Below are 23,853 nucleotides of genomic sequence, written 5' to 3'. Positions count from 1 at the left end.
TCTGTTCATTGTGTTTTCTTGTCATGAAGATTAACTTTGAAATGTGTTTTGAGGAGAAAGAAATCCATTGTTTTTGTCTTCTTATGTTACTCTGTAGAATTGATAGTATGTCAACTATTTAACAACAGGAAAATAAATTATTTCTGTCTGCACTAGTGGTGAATAGTATGGAATCCTATTATTGCTTAGATATTTTATTTGTACTACGGTAGTGACTGGTGAATTCTCCAGTAGAAATCCACTAGAGACACTTGATAGAGTTTTTCTTTCAGGCTCCTAGACCGCCTGTAGAATTGTTTATTATTTTGCTCTGTTATTGGAAAATATCTGCGCTGACTCAACAAATTTTTCTACACTGCTTGAATTAAGAGATATTTCTTGAGGTGTGAGTTTGTGGAAAAAAAACCCAAGATACTGGATTTGTTAAAAGGAAATTATTCATCTAACTAGATGGTACCAGCAACATTAAAATATCCCACTCATTATGCGAATACCAATCCAGTTAGGACAGGGTTTATTATGTTCTCTTGACTCCACCACTATCAAAGTTAAGTATTTAAGAGTTCTGTCTTCAACACTCTGTGGGATGTGTTCTCCATTTTCTTTTTGTGCTTTAATGATGCACTTGTTTTCAGATTGAAGTCCCAAATTAATTCAGAAATACAAAATTGAAAAGGTAAACCTTCTCATATCTAACAAAGTCAGTTATGTGTTAGGTCTTTCCATTTTCTTCTCGTATCGTTGTGCTATTTCCTTTTTTGTTTCACTAGGAGGTCTCTCACTCAGGAAGATTAGTCCTTTGGAAGTTCTGATCAACATCTTCCCTGTAACGTATGATGTTGCTAATATTTCTGGTCTCTGACCTCTGGAATCCTTTCTCAACAACAGGAACATAGAAAAGGTCTTTCCAAGTCAGACCATATATCCATGTAGTTCAGTATCCTTTTCCTGTAGTAACATAGAGTAGATATGTAGGAAGGAATATAGGAAAAGAACAAAAGCATAATAATAATTTATTGATTTAATCTCCAGTATTTTCAACTTAGGACGTCTTTGGGATGTTATTTTTGCAGTACTCCTGGTAGTTTTTCATTCTACTAGCTTGTCTCCTCAGTTTTTAATGCAAGGTTACCCAGGTAACTGCTTTTACCATGATGACTGCCTCTACTACAAGAATGGTGATACTGGATCCCCTACCCGAGGGGACGCGATACTAGACCTGGTAGTCACCAATGCGAGTGAGCCCTTTGGGGATGTCAAGATCAGAGGTAGCCTGGGCTGCAGTGACCACACGCTGGTGGAACTAACACTACGGAGGGAAATGGGAATAACGAAGAGCATAGTCAGGACCCTAAATTTTAGGAGGGCAAAATTCCAGCTCTTCAAGGAGATAGTCAGAAGGACTCCCTGGGAAACGTTCCTCAGGGACAGGGGAACAGAACAGAGCTGGCAGGTCTTTAAGGATGTATTCCACAGAGCGCAAGAGCTCTCGATCCCCAAGTGTAAGAAGTCGGGCAGAGAAGAGAAGAGACCGGCATGGCTGAGACAAGAGATGCTGGTCAAACTAAGGAAGAAGAGGGAACTGCACAGGCAGTGGAAGCAGGGACTAGCTTCCTGGGAAGAGTATAGGGAAGCTGCCCGCTTGTGTAGGGATGGGGTCAGGAAGGCCAAGGCACAGCTGGAGCTGAACTTGGCAAGGGATGTGAAAAATAACAAGAAGGGCTTCTACAGGTATGTCAGCCGGAAAAAGATGGTCAAAGAAAGCGTACCCCCGCTCATGAGCGAGACCGGCAAACTAGCAACAGCAGATGAGGAGAAAGCTGAGGTACTCAACAACTTTTTTGCCTCAGTCTTCACTGGCAACCTCTCTCCTCACCCCTCCCGAGTCGATGAATGGCATGAAGGAGACCAGGAGGGTAAAATCCCTCCAGCTGTAAGTGAAGACCAGGTTTGGGACCTCCTGCAGAACCTAAATGTACAGAAGTCCATGGGACCTGATGAGATGCATCCCAGAGTCCTGAGGGAACTGGCTGACATAGTTGCCAAGCCACTCTCCATGATATTTGAAAAGTCATGGCAGTCAGGGGAAGTTCCCAGTGACTAGAAAAAGGGAAACATTGTGCCCCTTTTCAAAAAGGGTAGAAAGGAAGACCCTGGGAACTACCGACCTGTCAGCCTCACCTCTGTGCCTGAGAAGATCATGGAACAGATCCTCCTAGTAGATATGCTAAGGCACATGGAGGCCAGGGAGGTGATTCGAGACAGCCAGCATGGCTTCACCAAGGGCAAGTCCTGCCTCACCAACCTAGTGGCTTTCTATGATGGTGTAACAACAAGGGTGGACAAGGGAAAACCTATCGATGTCATCTATCTGGATTTTTGTAAAGCCTTTGACACGGTCCCCCACAACATCCTTCTCTCTAAATTGGAGAGCCATGGATTTGATGGGTGGACCGTTCGGTGGATAAGGAATTGGTTGGATGGTCGCAGCCAAAGGGTAGTGGTCAAAGGCTCAATGTCCAGATGGAGACCAGTGACGAGTGGAGTCCCTCAGGAGTCCCTATTGGGACCGGTGCTGTTCAATATATTCATCAATGACATGGACAGCGACATCGAGTGTACCCTCAGCAAGTTTGCAGATGACACGAAGCTGAGTGGTACGGTCGAGACACCAGAAGGACGGGACGCCATCCAGAGGGACCTGGACAAGCTGGAGAGGTGGGCCTGTGTGAACCTCATGAGGTTCAACACGGCCAAGTGCAAGGTCCTACACCTGGGTCGGGGTAATCCCCGCTATCAATACAGGCTGGGGGATGAAAGGATCGAGAGTAGCTCTGCTGAGAGGGACTTGGGGGTACTGATAGACGAAAGGCTGGACATGAGCCGGCAATGTGCGCTGGCAGCCCAGAGGGCCAACCGTGTCCTGGGCTGCATCAGGAGAAGCGTGGCCATCAGGTTGAGAGAGGTGATTCTGCCCCTCTACTCTGCTCTGGTGAGACCTCAGCTGGAGTACTGCGTTCAGCTCTGGAGCCCTCAGCACAAGAAGGACATGGAACTGTTGGAGCGTGTCCAAAGGAGGGCTACAAAAATGATCCGAGGGCTGGAGCACCTCTCCTATGAGGACAGGCTGAGAGAGTTCGGCTTGTTCAGCCTGGAGAAGAGAAGGCTGCGGGGAGACCTGATTGCAGCCTTTCAGTACTTAAAGGGAGCCTATAGGAAAGATGGGGACAATCTTTTTAGTAGAGACAGCAGTGACAGGACGAGGGGTAATGGTTTTAAACTAAAACAGGGTAGGTTTAGGCTAGATATAAGGAAGAAATTCTTTACAATGAGGGTTGTGAAACACTGGAACAGGTTGCCCAGAGAGGCAGTGGAGGCCCCATGCCTGGAAACATTCAAGACCAGGTTGGACAGGGCTCTGAGCAACCTGATCTAGTTAGTGGTGTCCCTGCTCGCTGCGGGGGGGTTGGACTAGATGACTTCTAGGGGTCCCTTCCAACCCAAAACTTTCTATGATTCTATGATTCTATGGTGCAGTATCACCCCAGGTTTGTCTATGTTAGTATTCTCTTTCCAGCAGGAATGATATGAACACACCAAAGAGCTAGAGCTGGTCAACTATTTATGCTTCTTCCCTAGCTAGGTACTCTCCAGTCTCTGACTGTTTTCAGCTCAGATGAATTTCTGAGCCTGAAGTAGAATTATATTTAATAACTCTTATTGAATTGCTCTTCCAAATACTTGTCCAGCATCCGTTTGTTTAACTATCTGTTGTCTGAAGAAGTATTTCCATTTGAGTCCTGATACCTTCACTTTATGCTTGCTATTGCTTCTATAGAGAGAAGTAGCAAAAAATGGTCAATTCCTATTCATTATTTCTGTATTGTTGTTTTAGAGACTTCCACTATTTTACCCTCCTCCATTTCTTTATACAGAATTCTGGTCCATTTTGTCGTGTTCCTGTACAGAATCTGTTCCATGTCTTTCATCATCTCAGCTACTGCTCTGTAAACTGTCTTCAGTTCCACTATATCCTTTCTAAAATGTGGCATAGTATTCAGGAAGTAGGAATGTCAAGCATTTAAAGAGGGAATGGCAATGTTTTTGTTTTCTATTCTTTCCCTAATAATTCTTGATGTTACTGTGTGTTTTTGACTGCTATAATATTGTTTTCATAGAGTTATCCTTTATGATTTCAAAATTCTTCTCTGCATAGCTTTTCCCATGCATTACAGAATGCATTGATCTGCATTATCCTCAACCTCCTGCAGACTATCCCATTCTTCCTATATGTGCACATCCCTTTATGCAGTAAAACTGGCTGGATGCCGAAACTCATTACTGCACAAATGAAAAATAAGAGAAAAAAATGTTAATCACAGTATGAACTTTACAAATTCCATGTGACCTGGGAACTCTGAGATATTGTTTCAAGCAAACTGAAGTAAGAAAAAAAAAAAATTATTAAGATTCCTGAAATGCTGAGGAAACCAGCATTCCTTCTTATATAAGCCTTGGTGCAAAGATGGGCAACAAGAAACTCATGGAGAATCAGCTTAAGCCAGACGTACAGAATTTCAGAGATACATGCTCCAGGGCCACTAGGCCCCTCACTCTGCAGCAGGCAGAAGGATGGTCTTCGATATTGTCTCTAAACAGGGGTTGACACTTTCTGAGCTTCCCACTTTACTGGAAGCCCTGATAAATTTGTCTTATTGCCAAGGATTTTGTGAGAATAATAATGTCTTGTAAAATTCCTGACCAGTCTTATTATTCAGCCCACTAAGCATAAAATCAAATCTAGGAGGTGGCCATTAACTCTCAGGGAAGCCTGGCTTTATTTTGTTAAAAATAGCAAAAAGCAGTGGATATTTACATATGGACTGTAGCTGCTTCTGCAGCAAATGCCAGTATGGAAGTGTGGCCAGTAGTCATTTCAAAGTATGGAAAGCTTCATGACTGACTGCAAGATGGTAATATAATTTGATGCTTAAAAATCATATCTCATTATAAAATCATAAGAATTGTCAATAGCAGCACAATGACTCACCGAGGCAGGTAACTCATTATCATGACCTAAATACAAAGGAGGTAGGAATGGCTTTGTTAAAGAGGAAAGATTAAGGCATTCTGAAGGAGGAGAACTACCAGCAGTTTAAGTTTGAGGAGGTGTATATAGAAACATCCATATTTTGAAATGCTAAGTTATTTTTTCATGCACTAATAAAGCCTAACCACAGGAAAGGCATGAATTTTGGACTGCCTTGAGTATAGAGAATCCTGGGAAACATGCCTGCTCACACAGTGTTACTAATAATAACGTAAATTATTAAAGCTGACAGAATTTTTATAGCTAATTCATGTGCTCTTTACACTGTGCACTTTCTTCACTTGGACAATGAATGAACACCAATCAGGTTTTGTTTCTGCAGTTCGTGTGCACCAACAAAATGCTGCTATTTGTGATCATAGCACTGCAGGAAAATGTTAAAATATAAAGAAGAAGAGTTGAAAAATGGGCAAATAATCTCTTGGGTTTAAATCAATTTTTCTTTTGACAGCACGTTCTTCTGATATTCCTTAATGGAAAGTATAAATATGTAAATAATGCAAAATTTTAATATGTGTCCAACGGCTTTGATAATCTCATTATTAAGAGTGGTGTCACTCTTCATGATCTTTCCAATAAACAAAAAATAATTTTTGTTTGTATGTAGGAAAAAGATACCTTTTTAAACTGCGATCTTAAGCTCTAGAGAGATTTATGAAAACAAGTGATTAAAAAAAGGTTTGCCTGTGTCCAAGCTCAAAAGATACGAAGATAATTTTGTCAGTCATTTCTATATCTTACTAAATTTTTGAATGCTTAAATCCTATTTATATGCTTCATCAATAAAACACAACTCAAATAAATGCTGATCATGCTATGTTCAAGCACTTGAGCTTGCATTCTAGGGTTTAACTTTCTTTAGAACAATTAATAGAATAGCTTTTGGGAGCTGGGCATTGATTTTAATGAATTCAGATGGTTAAGGTAAATGTAAATTTGTAAAAATGCAAGGTAACTTAGAAAATATAGACCTGGACTTCAACAGCCGTGGTCTAGAGAATTTTGTTACAGTTTCCTACAATTCTTGTGTGTCGTATTTTGCTGAATATTTCTGGTTCTATTTAAAGGATATTGCTGGTACAAATTGAGTTGCAGTGTATTCACATGTGCTTTATCTATATGTATATACATACTTATTTTTAAATTTGGTGCAGAAGGAAATGCTGTGGATTTGTTTTTGGACTACAGTCAAGGGAGTTGTAATTGCTTCTGTACGCCGAAAGGTTTTCCTCAACAACTTTAGAACATGCCTTGTCCTCTGATTACTCTGTTTGCAAAAGATGGCCATGCTCAGAGTTTCTCTGACTGCTTTATTCCTTGTTACTCTCTGTCCGCTTTTGTGGTATGAATACCTGTCAGTACGTGATTTTTCTCTCATATCCTGCCAAGGGAGGTCTCTACTGTGCACAGCAATGTGTCGATGATTTAAAAGAATCCTTCACTGCAGGAAGCAATAACACTAGAAATGATTAAAACAAAACCTAAAATGTCACCTTAGACTAATGAAATTCCATCATCAAGCAATGCAGAGTTGACATTTCTATGAGACCCTTTAAAACTCATATTAAGAAGAGAAAATTAAACTTGGAATGAGAGGAAATAAAACCAGCTCTCTTCTCCCTGGCAAGAGTTGGGTACAGTGTGTTGATTATTGTCAGGTAGGCTGATCTCACAGACAGTGACCCTAATTCAGCATAAAGAACAGCTAACAACATGGTTTTAAATGGCTGGTCAGGGTGTCTGTTGCTTGAGTGAAAAAAAATGCAGATATTGACGTGAAAGAGAGAGAAGAATGGTAGATTGATTTCAATTTCAACTACCTGAGGAGCTTCACCTTTCAGACTGTAATGAACTAATGTGTTCATCATCTTGAGCAATGAAAAATTCGTCTGTCTTGGAGCTGGCTGATCTGTAGTTTCATTCATATGTCCCCTCATACACAGGGAGACAGTTGAGGAACCGCCTTACTACCTCAACCTAGGGTTTATTCTCATCCGTTTCCCCATGCCTGAGAGTGGGCAGGACAGAGTGCTTCAGTGGGAAGTATAGGATTCCTGCACAGATGGCAGTTATAACCTGTGCATGAAGGAGTTTTCTTTTAAATTAATCGAATTATATATATCAATGCCTGCTTGGAAATGCAGGATTTTGTACCTTTTTATTTCACTTGGGTAAACTTGTGGTTTTAAGGCACTTCAGATGGTCACAATACTGACAAACACCCCCTGACCGTCACAGTTAAATCCGGGTAAGCCTCTACCCCTGTTGGTACCTCTTAGTGGTGAGTAGCAGAGACTAGCTGCTTTGTTGGTGGGGGGGTCAGTGCTTAGAGAGGTTCCTTGGTTTTTAGTGAAGCACAGATATGGGAGCACAGCGCTGGGGAACAGTTTCTGTGAGCTGCAGCTTTCCTGAAGAAGGAGTTTTAAGTCTCCTACAGGGGCACTCCTGCATCACTTACCGACACTACATTTGGCTGCAGCAGACTACAAAAAATATACATTTATAACATTTAGGCTGAATACCGACATTGGGATCTTCAGCTGCTTTTAGGACCAGTTAGAAATGAGAAGTCAGATAGTCTGTGCATACTCCAGCATTTCCCTCTCAGCTGCTCATCTGCGTGTGAGAGTTTAGATGTGATTTTGCCTTGGGCACAGAGCCAGTCCCTGCAACGCTGAGAGAAGTGATAGTTCATGGCTGCTCTTTTACTTCTTTTCATCACTGCTGAGTGTTGTTTTACTTTCCTCATTTCAGAAAGAAACCGATCATCCAGTCTGTGGGCTGTCAGCAGCTCCCTTGCTCTCTCATTTTTTTCTGCGGTACAGCCCAGCCCTCTGCCATCTTGCTGCACGCCGGCTGCTCTGCCCCCGGCTCCCGGCCCCCTTTGCCTGCAGCATGCACCCATAAATTCCCCCGGGCAGACACTGCATGCAGTGTGATTGCTGAGGCAGCAGCTGCAGTTTGATAGGGAGACCTCGCAGCCCGCGGCCTGCGAGGAGAAGTTTTACCACACTGGATCAGGTCACACAACCATGAAGTTCAGTATTTTGCTTTAAGGAATGAGCAATACTTGATCTTTCAAATGAAGCTGAAAGCACCTAACAATGTAAGTGGAGAGTTGTGTGAGGCAGAAGAAAAGAGTTTATTTTACTGGCTCTGCGTGCTTATGGAACAAAAGCACAGTTACTTCTGTTACAGACCACAGAGCCATGAGTCCCTTCTGTGTCCGGAGCTGGACTTAGGAACATTTCAGTAATAATGATGGACTATCTTTAATTGGTCTGGGAAAAAAAAAAACATGGTGAGAGCCAGGGAGGACACGTGCAACTCAGACTTGGTGAAAAATGTCGTTTCTATCTTTTTATCTGAATTTACAGACAGGTTGGAACTGCCCCAGCCAAACTAACAAAACTCATTGAATTACACACTGCTCAAGCTAGCACACTGTGCTGTTAACATTGTTTCATTATATTTTATCACCAGTTGCAGGGCCACTGGTATGGAACACTGTGTGTTCAGATAAAGCTCCTCTGAAGCACCAATTTGCTGAAATAGTGGAACCCTGATAAGGATGTACAAATTAAGATACCTTTAATGGGTTATAAAAGCACTGTCAGTCTACAGCTGTTCTTCGAAGCTGATAGTGATTTCCACGTTCTAGTGATCATGTAATTTTAAAAACAGATTTTTAAAATTCTTTGCTGATTTTTATTGACTGTGAAAATTTTGATTTAATTGCATAATGCCCATGGTGGTAATAAGACTAAGATGTTCTGTGTTTAATGTCATTTGATTTTCAAGGTTTCAGAAGCACCAAACCCATGGGTGTGAGATTTTTAGATGAGCTCTTTGATGATGCATTTTCGGGAGGTCATCTTAGTGCATGCTGAATCTCAGCCCAGTAAGATGTACGTCTTTGTTATGCTGCTGGAGATAATTTCAAATGAAACACTAAATCCAGAACCTATAGTATTTTGTGGACATAAGGATGTCAAATATGGCATAAGACTTATATTTTAAAAAGAAACAGATCTTCAACAAAGAAAGATTTTCCAAGTGATTCAATCTTAGAAAAGGCAGGATGAATTTTAGATAGGCTGTACAGATCTTTGTTCCTTTGCTGGTAGACTTGTTTCCCAATGTTGTTCAGTCCAGCAGATGAACTAGAACTCAAAACTTTCTTCAGCCACTGTAATTAAAGCATGGAGCTAGCAACTTCTTTTTTTTTAAATATGTGATCTTTTTCAGTCACATATGAACATGTATTTGGCAGTTCTACACGACACATTTGAATCAGATTTTGATTGATCCTGGGGACTGAAATGGAATTCTGTCGTATTTGTCTGGCCCAATACAGACACCACTAATTAGGAGAGTGCTCTTTTGTTTCACTGTGTAGAGATTAGCTTCATTTCAGTGAAGGCAAGATCTTGGGTCCCGGTTTGAAAATAGGTTTTGCAGACATTCCACAGAGGAAAGCTCTTTGAAATGTCTCCTTGGGTACATGCAGTTCCCTGCATTTGTACTTAGCAGTAGAGTGTAATTAGATTTCAAATTAATGGAACATGTGTCTGCCCTCAAACAAGGCTAGGCTAGGGTGCATCAGTAGGCAAGTCAGTTAATTTCCTCTTTTGAGACCTTAATTCTAGTCCCTACCTCTTTTTAAAGCATTTGCGTCTGCAAAATATGTATGCTTTTATGTTTATGCATATATGCATTCATCTCTCAGCTAACAACAGAACAGATAGCCAGTTGGGCTAACATCCTTGGCAGGATGAAATAGCATTGGTAAATGTCATTATTTGTCTGGACCCCCACACTGCAAATAAGTATCTGAGGAAATGGTCTTAGCAGCTTTAAGGCATGATTACTCTATGAAATAGAAAATGGTAACAAAGACACTCATCTTCTCATTTCATTACCTCTCCCCAGAAGCAATTCTGTTTCATTTGCATGGCACAATATTCGAGTGGGTGAATCCTAGTCTCTCAGGACTGTCTCAGAGGACTGGTAATGGTTTCAGACCCTCTGCATAAACATCCATGGCACACTATAATTCTGCACTGTCTCAGCTCCATCATTTTTCTTATTTCTGTCTGGAGTGCAGCACTAGTAAGAACTTAAAAAGGGATGAGACTAAATTAGGGATAGAGGACATCACAACATGGTTCTCCTTCTAACTTAGAAATAGGTGATCTATATATTACTCAAGTGAACCCAATATAAGACGACTTTAAAAACTCCAGGAAAATTACAGTAAACAATGCAATAACAAGCCACGAAGAGTAGCTCTGGCTCAGATCTGCAAAACTAGGTAGATACCTTATTCCTACTTCAGGAATTACAGATTTGGTTATTGTGAAGTATGCTGGTGTCAATCTTTTAAGTCTCCAAGTTTCTATGCTTGTCTGTAACTGACCCTTAAGAAAATACGTATGGGTGAGAGACGTATGTAGCTTTTAACAGGGATGAAGAGAATAGAGATCTTGTAAAAATTTAACAGGACTGCATTTCTGTTCTTCTAAAAACATGTGGAGTATAATGAACCTCTTGTGGAAAGAAAGTGTTTTTCTAATGATTTTACTGGGGCCAGCGTTTCCTCCTCAGAACCTAATTAAAAATGATTTCTTTTAGATAGTGGTTTGGGGTTATCTTGTAGGATGGATAAAACTCTCTTGTAAGGTTTGCAGAAATTAAATTCTTTAGATTTTTATCCCCAGGCTCTGCAAAATGCATTTCCAGGCTTCTGAATTGTTTATTATCATCAAAACCACTGGATGTATTTCAGTGTATTGCATAACAGGCTATTGTTCAGTACATTCTATTGGCAGTGGCTTTGCAATGGGGGAGGAGATGATGAAAAAATAAAAAAGAGTAAAATGAAGTCAACCTACAAAGAAAATAGGTCTTCTATTTAAATTAATTTATTTTTTTTGCAAGCTCTGTTTTTTTTGCATTGTGTATTTATTTACCTCTTAAGCTATAAATATGTCAGATGGTCAAAAGACTAATTAACCGTAAATCAATTAATCTATTTCATTCATGAGTACAAAAGAGCATTTTTCATATTTAGTTTGCTCGATTGCAGCCTTTTCTGTTGTTTTTTCACACCACGTGAGTCAATGGCACTAATGAGCCAGATATGGCTGTAGTAATTAACTGAGATGAGCTCTTTGTGGTTTTTTTCCCCCTTTTTTTTAATCTGACCCTTTATAGAGGAAGACTGTATAACTCTATGATCTTGAGTCAGGAAGCTACTCTGCTGAGTTTCAAGATCAAATCAGCTTCAGCTCAGACTGAGTGATGACCTCCCCCCCCAGCATCTTTCAGCAGCAGTGTGTGAATTTGTAATCTTCAGTATTGCAGCACCAAAGTTCTGCTACTTGTATTACAGGAATAACTCCATTATCTGTGGGGCAGGACTATTTTCTTCACCTATGAGCTGCAGCTAATGGCAACTGTCACACACATCACTCAGCTTTGCTGTGAGTGAACAAGTGATAGGGTAAGTAATCCCTAAACTGCTTACAAAGGCCAAGTTTTAGCCCTGTTTTTCCATAACATGTTTAAGTTTAAATTGTGAAGACTGATCTTTGGTGTTGCTCAGGTACAACAGGTGTGTCTGATACTACATATAGGCAAGTATAGGGAAAAAAAAATCCTCAGAGTGGCTTATTTGGGCAAAAGCCATTTTCATGTCTAGAAAACCTAGAGGCATACCCTGTTAAGTGTGTATGAATAATTTTTTTCCTACTTTGACATTTTGAGTTATACTGTGAACTGTATAAAAATTTCACATTTAGATGCATTTTGAAAATAAACTTCAGGTCTTCAATCAGCTATAGAATAATTTTTGAAGTGCAATCTCTTGGCAAAACCTTTTTGCAGTTTCCAGATTTTTCAACGAGCTGCTTTGAGTAACAAGAAAAATTCTATTACTTCACGCCTGTCTTTGAGTAAGAAGGGAATCAAACATCAAAGATTGTGGGTACTGTTTTCTAATACAGTCCTGATAGTTTCACACACTTTTTCTAACTCAGTTGAAGTGGTGCCAGACCTCATTAAGATCAAATATTCAAGATAATGGAAAGCTGTGATCTTCTCCAATATACATGATTAACTTGTGCTTAAGATGGATCTGTAACTTTAAACAGAAAGGTGAGATTTCTGCATATTGTGTAAGAGAATGTGGTATTGGTAAGGGTATGGCATTTGCTTGAAGGGGCAAGTTGAGAACAGCAACGGAACAGAAACACATAGAAGCAATATTTCCAATTTCCCTTTTGAAATCCTCTGAATCACTTCATTGGTCAATGACACATGAGTTATCTTCGAGTGAGCTGACTGGGCAAATAGGAGAGATAAAGTGATTAGTTAGACTTCTACAGTTTGAAACAACTGATCATTTGGTGCCTGATCATGAAAGTAAACATAAGGCGGATTTAATACTATTGAGAGGACAAGATAAGTTAGACAAAAAAAAAAAAGAAAGCTTGAGCTTGGGACCTTTGAGTACTGATCCTGAATTTGTTAGTTACAGTGTAGCTTTGGAAAGTCATAATGCATTAGGAGAGGAGTGAAAAATGGAGTTTAAATACTTATACTCTGCACCCTTTAATGTCTGCATTCCAGAGAGAAGACTCACATGCATATCAAATACTGAATTCCGCATAACCATCATCCACACCTTTTAGAAACCTCCCTTTGTTTCTTTCTTGTGACAGAAATCCAATAGTCATTGTAAAGGACAGAGACATAAAAAACCGTAGGGGAATTTTTTGACCCTGATGTTGATTAAGTTAAAACATTTTTGAGAAATAATGCATTAAACATAATTTTCATAAGAATATAATGAACTAAGTACCAGACATTAAAAAACTCATCTCCATTCTTGAGAATTAGCAAGGAACAAAGGTGGTATCCTTTTTTGTCGTTGTTTTTCACAAGTGTAAGACCATTCACCCTCAGTTGTCTGTCTCCAGCACTTGGATAAAAATGTAGGATCAGGGATTTGAGAAACTGTCTAAATGGATGCAGTGAGCCAGATCCTGTGGCAGTGAAGTTACACTGATTTATACAAGCTGTGGATCTGGCCTGTGAATTTTATATTTGACAGGAAATACTATTACAGCACAGTCAGGACTTTCTACAGGCATTCTTCATGCTATAGGGCACTGGCTCAGCATCCATAACTAATTTTGTGTTGAATGACCTCATCGTCGTGCATTGAATTGAAATGGGAAACTGTCCTTTAAAAGAAAATGCCCAGATAACAAAATTCAGCAGGTGTTCAGAAAAGAGAACTTCTTTCTCAGGGGGACGAAGAGTCAGGTCACTTTAGTTGAAGTATAAAGTCTGAATCTTTGAATTTTGTTCGTGTTATTGATGATTGCGCCACCATGTAATGGGCAGAATGGCATGGCCAACAACCTTTGTGAGGTACAACGTCTTTGCAAGGCCGCTCCCTGGGATAGATTTTCCAGTTCTAGTAGTAGCCCTGTACCAGCTTTCAGGTGTACTGTCTGCTGTGTCTTCATTGTCTATTCAGCAATCACTAATGAAATTATTCCTCTCACTCCCTAGTATGTTCTTACTTTGAATTTCAGTAAAATTTCGGAGATAAAGAATAGCAGTGAAGAGCAATCGAATATGATCTAGTAAGTGCCTTTCTCCCTCTTAAGTACTGCTTGTTAAATTTCATTTTGAAAAATGAAGTCATATTTAGTATAAATGTGAATGATCCTGGTGAGAAGAAAAGCACCTCAAACCATTAAAAGAAAAAATCTGTTCTTTTTGCTGCTGTGTAATTTTGAAATGACTTAGCAATTTGTGCTACACTTAAGGAAAAAATAAATGCTGACAACTTGGATACCGTACTGCAGGTAAATGAAATTTTAAAAGGAGGATTTTATGTTCTTTAAGAAGGACAAATGAAGTTTGTAAGTTCCTGGCAGACCCTTAATTACATTGAAAGGTGTCTTGCTGTGCTACTTTTATACATTAAGGAGAAACTATTACGGCTGTTGTGCTGACTGCAGTATACTGCAGTCTTGCAGGTTATACTGCTGGGCTGCTCTGTGGAGGAGCAGAAGACTTCCCCCCATTAAGAGCTGTAAAGAAATATAGTAAGATTTTAGTACAAATTTTCTCTCCTATAGAAAGGATTTTAAATCCAGGAATTTGCCATGGAGCATGAATTTGTTACCTGTTTTAAGTAAGAAAAGAAGCAGCAGTTGCTGAAGGCAGTCTAAGCAGCAGATACTGGATGTTTATAGATCCCACCAAATGATGGCTACTTTCTTGCAGTATTTGTCTTTACTTTTCAGAAGAGGAAAGATGATTCATGGCTAACTCTTTCCCGACTAATCAGTCGTGCTCTGGCTCACTCAAGACAAATGTCAGAGAGACTGTCTAGCACATGCTTCTGCAAATACTGAAAGACAGATTATCATTATGCATATGCTACTGTTGACTCAAGGATGTGGACTGCTAGTCTGCTCATATTGGATACCATGATTTCTGTCTGTCCTGAAGAAAGATCGGTTGTATCTGCTGAACAAGACACAGAGTTGTAAGAAGCTATTTTTGCAATTCCATAAAAGCAGATTATTCTTCCAAGCTAATCCTACAGCAGTGCTCTAGTGCTATTCTGACACAAATACTGTTCTCTAACATGATACAAGTGAATGAGAAATCCACCCCACTTGGAGTCAAGCCTTTTTTCCAAAATGTACTTTCCAAAACATTAGGGAAGTTTACCCTAATGTTGAACCTCAAATTTGAGCATAGATATGTACCCCACATTTCTAAAGTTTACCTTCGGTTTCAGTTGAAGATAGCAGTCTTCAGTATTTCTTGTTGTAACATTGTAAACTATAAGAAAACTGCTATGTTTCTCTCTAGAAATAGCTAGATTTCAGTGAATGAGGTAATTCTGATATACATATGGTCTTTGTGAATGTAGGATTTAGAGCTCACAGAGAAACTTCTAAAGAAAAGTCAGTAAATAACTGTAAGCTATTACCATCTATTGGTCAATGTAAAACCTCCTAAATCCTATGTACGCCAGACGTAACACTTTAGAGTGGTTGGAGATAAGGAGCTCTCTTCATTCATAGTGAGATATGTCTGCTGATTTTATTTCATAGCTACCACTGCAACCCTGTATTTTGTGGTACTAAGGAAGAAAAAAAAAACATGGGTGATATTGTTTGAAAAAGGAAAGTTTATTTTTTTTAAGAACTAAAACTAAAGCCATTCTTAATGTACAATTACCATTCTTTCAGCATTTCAGCAATCAGAAGAGAGATCTTCTTTATTACACAGTTAAAAATAAAAGCATTCATCTTATCTTTACACTCTGAAGCCTGTTTTATAAAAGCTCCATTTTCATATCATTTGGCTATCTGAACCTCCTGGTATTCCTCAAAAGTGGATCAGTCTAGAGGGTAACAAGGGTCACAAACTTCAGCTAGAATAAAAATCATTCTGGTTTCATTGACTTGAATGGAGCAATGCCAATTTATCTTATTGGAGAACCAGACTGAAGTTGGCCAATTTCTGTAAAATTACAGAAAAGAATATTGTTTTCACACTTCTGTAATGGAAAGGATTATAAAGAACAGAAGCCGCAAGAATGTGCTATGTATCTAATTTTTTTTTTCTCCTCAGAGCCAGAGAGGAGCTCACCTATAAAAAAATTTGTTTTTTCCATCATCCCCTGCCTGGTAATATAGCTTAAGTTTAGATCTATGGCTGTAGTATTAAAGGAAGTTTTGAAATCTGTGCGTGCTCTTTATCTCTGATCCCCAGCAACTCTCCTGTCTTCCATGAAATCCTACTGAGATATAGATCCCAATCCTAGTAAAGAAGATCTCTGTGCTTCTGTGTGAAGAATGTGAGACATAACCTCCTGTAGTCTTTGCTGCTTGTAGCTGCTGTTATTACATCTTGTCACCTCCTGAGCTTTCTTAGGTATTGAACATATGGAGAGCAATATGAGTAAAGAAATGAAGGTGTTGTTCCGAAGATGCTTGAACCCAGGTTTTAAAATCATTCTTGCAAATCAAGGTCAAATGTTGACAGCCAATTACTTGCTAATAGCCACCATTAGGCATGCTTGCACCCGTGGATATAGCTAGAAGTATCAGGCAAATAACAAAATATACTCCACATCTACAATCAATTATGTAAGCTTCCAGACCAAACAGTTCACCGTGAGATGTAGGTGAATAAGGCAGAACAGTGCTGGGATATATATGCTATACAGCATGGGTATTTAAATGCAAAGTTAGCACTTATATTTATCATCATTCCTAGCAGCCCCCAGCCATGTGGAACTGGCATGGAATACTGTGGTAAGAGAGTGCCTGATGATGCCAAAAGTCTTCACCAGTATACTCCATGGGAGGGCTGCCTTATCAATGTATTTGTCCACTTCAAGGGCTTACATGGCCCTCTGCTAATGACTTCCTGAAAATGCTTAATGTACTTATCCTCATGCATCATTCTGGAGTTAGAGAGTACAAATAAAAATCCAGGAAATAGTTCTCAGCCAGAGAGATCTGGACACATTAGCGCTTTTGCCATTCCACTATATTTTTGATGTGCTTAGGCTGGAACAATAGTTAGAATTTAAAACTTCAGAAAATATTTTCCTGATAGGAAACAAATAGACTTTTATTAGAAATAGTGTTCAACTGTATTTTACAAAGTGTTATAGGTAGACCTATGCATGCATAAATATGTGTATTTGAACACAAGCTTCATTGGCTGCTTTGTGTTTTAATACTATCTTTAACTATATGGCCAAATCTTATTTTTCCCATAGTAACTTTGTATCTTTCAATGTACAGAATGAAAAAAACAACCTGAATTCAGTACTTGGGTTTTTATCAGTAACGTTCTCCTTTTTTTTGTAACTACTTTTTACCATGAGGTATGATAGCCGCTATAAATCTGCGTTGAATATGTCTATACAACTTTCAGTGACTATACCATAGGTATATCCCTAGCAAACAACATTTAATCTGTAAATGGTTAAAATTTTGCAAAGCTGTAAGAAACTGAAAACAGCTTTTCACAATGGCAGATGTTGGACATCTTTAATAGTAGGTGGTATCACTGCTGTCTACGACAAATATATTTGTATTGCTATACAAATCAGCATAGTAATAGGAAGCTTTACTGCAAACAGGCATATTTATAGCCTTGAATATCATCAGCTATCAAATTTATTCTGCTTTGGACACATAATTTTCAAATTTGTTTTGAACCTTGGATTCACTCTCTTGCTGTACATATTTAAAGTAGCAGAGTAATTTCTTGGAATCTTTTAAGAATCCAATATGTTAATAACGTGACATTTTAAGATATTCCATTACTTTTATTTCAGAGCATGCTTTCATATACATGAACTCTGTCTTTTTAGCTGTCTCAGTTACTACTTTTCTTTTTATGCTATATGACAGTGTCAATTAAATGAAAATTAAATTTCCATCTTCCTGAAAACTATCCTAAAAGAATGACATCAAAGCCCTAGTGCTTACATCAGCAATAATCTACCGTTGGCTCTGTATAGCAAATTTTTAGTGACATGTGAGGCAGAGTCCTGACTCCACTGAAATCAAAGACAGAAGTCCCATTGGTTTCTGCAGGAGTCATTTTTTACCCATGATTTTCTCTCATGGATCTAGTTAAAAATGAAAGTCTGTGGTGGGCTCATGAACAGAGAATACCGTATCAGCACTTCAGAGTCTGAAGAGCTGAACAAGCAGGCAGTGCTGCTGATACTGGACATTGTGTCCTGTTGGTTAACTTGAAGTAGATAAACAGCACTTCAGTAAAAATGTTTATTTGTTAAAGAAGTATATGCCAGGTTTCCTGGATCTTGTATGATTTTCATATTGATGTAATAATACTTTGAATTTGGCCGGTGATTTCAATAAGCTGGCTATAAGCAACCTACATAAGCAGATAATGCATTGTGTAAATGTATATTCATCAATTTAAACGCCATGTATACACGAAAATATGAAGTAGTCTATTATTTATCTCTCTAAGACTTATCACAGTGTAAAGTTTCAGAGAATTAACCTCTTCTCTATCATGTATGATTCTTGGATTTATAGATGAGCTGGAAAGAAAGAAAATAAGTCATATAATTTGCCACTGTTTCTCACAAGCTCCTTTAAAGCCTTTGATTTTCACCAAGATGCATTCAAACATTTCTTTGTTAATGCTAACTTTTTGAGGCAGATCTACATCATCAGTTCTTGAATCAGACCACGTATTCTGTGAATATATGCTCTATGTTTTGGATACCCCAGGAAAACACATTGGGAGGGATGATAGGGGACAGTGCTGGTGCCTCATTTCACCACATATGGAAACAGAATGCTCCACTATTAACAAGTTACTTCAGAATTAATTTAACATTTGAATAAAATTAAAACAGGTTAAAGTAAAAGTACATAACCATTTTTGTTTGCAAAGTTCAAAGTAGACAACACAATTATACGATTTGACTTAGTTATGTCTCTCTGGTTTTGCTTCCAGTGCTTGACTAGCTGTAAAGGGAAAGGATGTTTTTTACCTGTTAAGGTCAGTGTGGAAATCACAGTATGAAGCATTTCTGTAATTCAAATATAGTCTTATATATGCATGTGTGACCCTATGACTATGCTTTATGCAAATATATTCAGGTGGTTAATTCCCTTATTATTGGAATTTAGTAATTAAATCATTCGTTATTAGTCACTTTAGAGTGAAATTGGTTTTGCAACATGCTATCTTTCAAAAGTACTGTGGTCCATGAAGCATCATCAGTCCTTTACTGGGTCAGAAATAGATGTTTGTGCAGAAGGACTGACACTTGAGAGGATATGGTTATTGCAAATGGGAAAGGTGGAGTTCATGTTGTCCTGGACTGATGCTGTGCTGCCAGAAGATACCTTGCCTAGTTGCATGTGAAACAGTTATGAACCTCTTAACTACTACTGTCTTCCCTTTCCTTCTTCAGCTAGTGAGGATAGCTCCCTGAATGTGAACTGTTGTTCTTTTTCAAGGGATTTACATCTTCTTAGCTGGATACCCCAAAGGGTAATGAATTTGAAACGTCACTTTTTGCCACTTGTACAGTTCTATGGCAGGATTTTTCTTTCAGGTTGTTTTAAACATTTATATTTAAAAGTCAGTTCAGGGCTTTCCAAGACCCTGTCTGACATGAGGTTTATATGAAAGCTTTCCTGTGGCCAAGGATAAGATCATAGCACATATACTGGAGAGCTTGTCAAGAGGAAGTTCTGAGAACAGTTCACAGGGAAAAGGTGACAGTAGGTCCCCAGGAGTCCCTGCCCACTCCCATTGTAGGAAGGATTGGACTGGGTCCCAGGTGATCCATACTAGTGTCTGTGACTTGTTCTCTGGGTAGAAGAGAGGAACACTTCTCATGAGACTTCCAGTGAATTTCAAGAAGGAATAGCATAGCAAACATCTTCAATTGTAAGTACAAACTCAGAATGTATTTCTTTAAACTTGCCATTTGTAGTATCAACAGCTTGCAGCAGACGCTTAATAACATCTGCCAAAACAGAACACCGTCTGAATACAGTCCTGTAGGAGAAGGAATGAGAGAAAGAATACACAGATGAAATTACAAACTTAGCATATTTAATGTGTTTCTCTAAGGTGTACAAATACTATGATAAGAAGACTAATACAGGACTCTGTAGAATAGGACAGAACATTTTCTAATATTTAATCAAATTTAGTTTTAAATGTCATGGCGTGTTGGTCTTCTAAAACTTGATCATCTATGAACATAAAGTCTACATTCTGGTGGAAATGTGATTCAGGATCTCTGGGTACCTGTCCTGCCTCTGCTGCTGGCACATTTAATTACAGCTCATCCACCTGGACTCCTGTGGATGGCTGTGAGCAAGATTCATCCATACTCTGCTCAGGTGCACACTCAGTCTCTGTGGTCTCAGGGCCAGGCTGGAGCAGTGCTGTGAAACACATTAGCCTGGGGTCAGCAACAGGCTAACGGCTGCGACATGGCTATCATTTGGAACGACATGCGTTGCATCTAGTCAGCATGGAGAGTGAAACTCATGTCTGCAAAGTATCATGTAGACACATGCTAAATTTTGCTGACTGATTTAATCCATTATTGCCTCAATTTCTTTAGCTATTAACTAGAATGATACTACCTATCTCCTTTTGCAGAGGCCTTGCTAGGATGTGCTTGTGTTTGATGTCTCATTAAGGTGATCCAATCAAGGATGGGTTGTTGCCAAAACTCCCATTGTATGCAGAGAGCCCTGGGGCCACGGTGTTTATGCAACTCCCAACAATATCAGGTCAAAGTTTGTTGTTCAAGTCCAGGAAAATACTAGTAAGCAGTTGTTGTACACCACACCCCCACCCCCCCCACCCCGAATCATCACAGTTTCACTCTTACTTTTATTTCACTAGCTGACTCCTGAATTGAACTGAAACATTTTCCCACTTGTAATATTTTTATATATATAATTGTAATATTTAATAATTGTAATATTTAATAATTGTAATATTTATATATATATATAATATTTATATAAGGCGTACAAATACTTTATGCAAGAGCACCTGTGACCTATTCATTGCCCAGCAGTGATAGATCTGGTAATAATGTGCTTGCTGTTCTGGCTATGCTGCTCTTTGGTAACACCTAGGGTTTAATTGAAATACACCCTGACCTCGGTTTTGTTCATGAGGCAGAGAATGGACATAATCACTATGAATCTACTGAGGGATATCATGGCAAAATGTTGTATTACTAATTTTGGCTCCTCATGTCCTTTTGGAAAAAAAAATCACAAATCTCAGTCAAAAACAATGATGTGCTGCAGTTTCATAGAAGTCCTAAAACAAGTCATTTTCCAAAAAATTAACTGCTTGTTTTTTTCTGTACCTATTTTTTCTCTCAAAACACTATCACAGTATGATAATTGCATTGCCCCTAACAGTTTCATATTCCTTCATAATTAAATAAACAGCTTGTAAATTGCAGACCACAAAATGCCTGTGTTCCTCTCTTACCTTAAGGGGTTTCCATAGTTACCAAGGACAAGAAGTTTAACCATCAGCTGCCAGACTCGAGGCTATATGCAGCCTTAACTTTTTATCTCATCTCTTTTTCTTGTTGTCTCTTTGTTTATTAACAGAATGAGGGAGTAATTTGGACTCAGTTAGCCACTGCAAATGCAATGATGCAAAATGGACTCCCGTGCTTTAGTGTGTTATTAGCTCGGTATGTTTTTCCCAGAATGTATTTTAGAACAATGCATACTAGCAATACAGCCTATAGTTACCAAGGTTATGAAATGCCTATCAAGCATTTCTCCAACTCAATATAAAATAATTTAAACCTTAAAAAAAGGAAAACACCTTTCTTGACACAGCATTATGGCATAGAAGTATTTAGGCAGATACCTATTTTAATTCATACCCTAAAAAACATTGGTGCAGATTTTGCATGGCTGCTTTAATATAATTCCCTTTCATACCTTGGTCTCCTCTATTTTACATATTACAAAATGCATTAGGAAAAACTGGACTTGTTAAGGCACAAACTCAATTTTTTATGCCACTGAAATGGACAATCCTCTGATCTGCTAATCTCAAAATAATCTTAAAATCTTTCTAAATTAATCCAAATTTTACCAGAGCATCTCTGTTGCCAACGTATAGAAAGTACTATTGATCCACAACAGCATTATATGTTCATCAAACTGAAATATTTCTGTCTTCTAGTTTGCATTACCTGCTGAGGTCAAGAGCTCAGCAAGGCTCAAAGGATGATTTGTGTGGGTAATAATAATATTCAGCTTTAGCACATTCAGTAGACAGATGCACATATTTTAATTTAGCAAAGGATGTTTTTGGCTTTAAAAGCTAAACTACAATTCTCTAAGATTAGGATGAAACTTTCTTAAGGGCAAGGATGTACTCTAATTACCTTTTTTTTTTGGTTGCTCTTCATTCTACTAGTTACCTTTGTATATGCATTCTTAGACTATGTGGTGTTCTGATCTGATATTTCCTATATCTGTTTTGATAATTTGTGAGTACAGAGAAAATTTGGGGAGGAATTGGGGCTAACATCTTGGATTCTGTCAGCTTTGCACTTTTTTGCCTTTGCATCTTTTAAAAGACTTGACATTTTAACATTTCATATACTTAACCTGCAGATTTTTGCCTGCTAGTTTGAAATCCTTTAGTATGTTGTTGAAAAGGATGTTAAATTGTACAATTTAATACTTCCCTGTAATGAATTGATAATATTCTACCAGACCAAAGCTAGTTTGTTTTAAATGAAATATCACTGTAGTATCTTTAAATATATGTTGTCTTGAATCACTACTAGTCTGCTAAAAACAAAGAAATATGACAAAGTTTCAAAATAATGATCCCAGTTTGACAGGAGTGAAAATTGCACAGCTTTGGAGCAGTGCTTTAGAACATCATATAATTTTTTAATAAGGATTGGTTTTATACTTAATTTGTTGTGGTTCACAGATGCCTTCTGAATTGGGTTCTGTGATTTTTCTTTGATAATAAACTAAAAAGTGCTTAAGTAAGCATCCTTTCAATAGTTACAGATATACTGCAGTTTAATTGTTGTTTGCTGAAGTATATCTGGCATAAGATAGTGAAATCCTGAAGATACTTATGTGACTTCTCCTTATATCATGGTTGGTGCAAGAGATGTAATGACATGCTGCTCGAATTAATAGAATTTTATTATCAGGGCTATTGTAAAATTTCTTCTGTACAGTTGCCTCTTTTCCCTACATAAATATCCATCCAGAAAAATATAGAAGATGAAACAAACAAAAAAGGTTCAGAGAAATGTGTTTTGTCAACAGAATTAGTGAAGTGAGAAGAGCAAAATGGGACTTGAATAACCCAAGGGATCAGTGATGAGGTAGAAAACCTTTTTACCTTTACGTAATTCGTTTGAATTGAGCCCAAGTCAATACAGAACAGAAGTTCCTAATGTCTACATGGGGTCTCAAGAAAATGAATCCAAACTGACTTTGAAAAGGGACTAGCTAAACTGCATTACATTCTTTTATGGACACTCTTAATTGAAATTACAGTGGCCTTGATTCAATTTAGCTTAAATTAAATTCTAAATAAGAGTGTCCACACAAAGATTTAATGCAATATAATTAACCCACTTTAAAAGTTATTTCCAGTTAAATTTCTAGAATGTTACTAGGTGGACTAGTACTGAGCTGTATTGCGGTGGCTTTTATGAAAGAATTTAAGTTAGTTCATTGTGAATAGTTCATAGATTTCTCCTATTCATACCTATGTGAGCAGTCTGAACAGAGAGATTAGGACTGTTTTGTCTTCTTCACCCTTTGTGTGATAACCAGGGAAGGGTCAATAATGCAGTCAAATAATTCCTCTTAAGAAAAATAAGTATGTCCTAAAGAAATATCAATTACATATTGTCTGATGTTTCCTATGATTTTTGTATAAAATTAGCCAATGTTATGAGTTGTACTGAGGATATGAAGTGCAAATGATGCTTAAGAGTAAACAAATATCTGTAAATAAAGGGACATATCAGACTGATTTAGTTTAAAACACCATGAAAACTCTGAATTTCCAGTTAAAATGCAAATATTTTTGCCTAGAACAATGCATGCCTAGAACTCTCATTATTAAAATGTCTATTTCATGTTCAT

The 23,853-nt window shown here is 38.3% G+C and overlaps 1 protein-coding gene across 25 annotated transcripts in view; it reads left to right on the top strand.

Moving 5' to 3' along the window:
* Positions 1-23,853, top strand: part of LRRC4C (leucine rich repeat containing 4C) — a 566,727-nt gene that overhangs the window by 533,297 nt on the left and 9,577 nt on the right. For 5 of the 25 annotated variants that reach the window (XM_075426775.1, XM_075426764.1, XM_075426756.1 and 2 more), the window contains one exon: positions 11,505-11,615. The exons of the other annotated variants lie outside the window; for them this stretch is intronic. The gene's annotated coding sequence lies outside the window, so the exon portion shown is untranslated. The remainder of the gene's footprint in view (positions 1-11,504; positions 11,616-23,853) is intronic. 25 annotated transcript variants of the gene reach the window in all.

Source organism: Opisthocomus hoazin, chromosome 7 (assembly GCF_030867145.1).
Source record: "Opisthocomus hoazin isolate bOpiHoa1 chromosome 7, bOpiHoa1.hap1, whole genome shotgun sequence".
Taxonomy (NCBI): domain Eukaryota; kingdom Metazoa; phylum Chordata; class Aves; order Opisthocomiformes; family Opisthocomidae; genus Opisthocomus; species Opisthocomus hoazin.
Note: the sequence above shows the minus strand (reverse complement) of the source record. Positions and strands in the feature narration are given on the sequence as shown.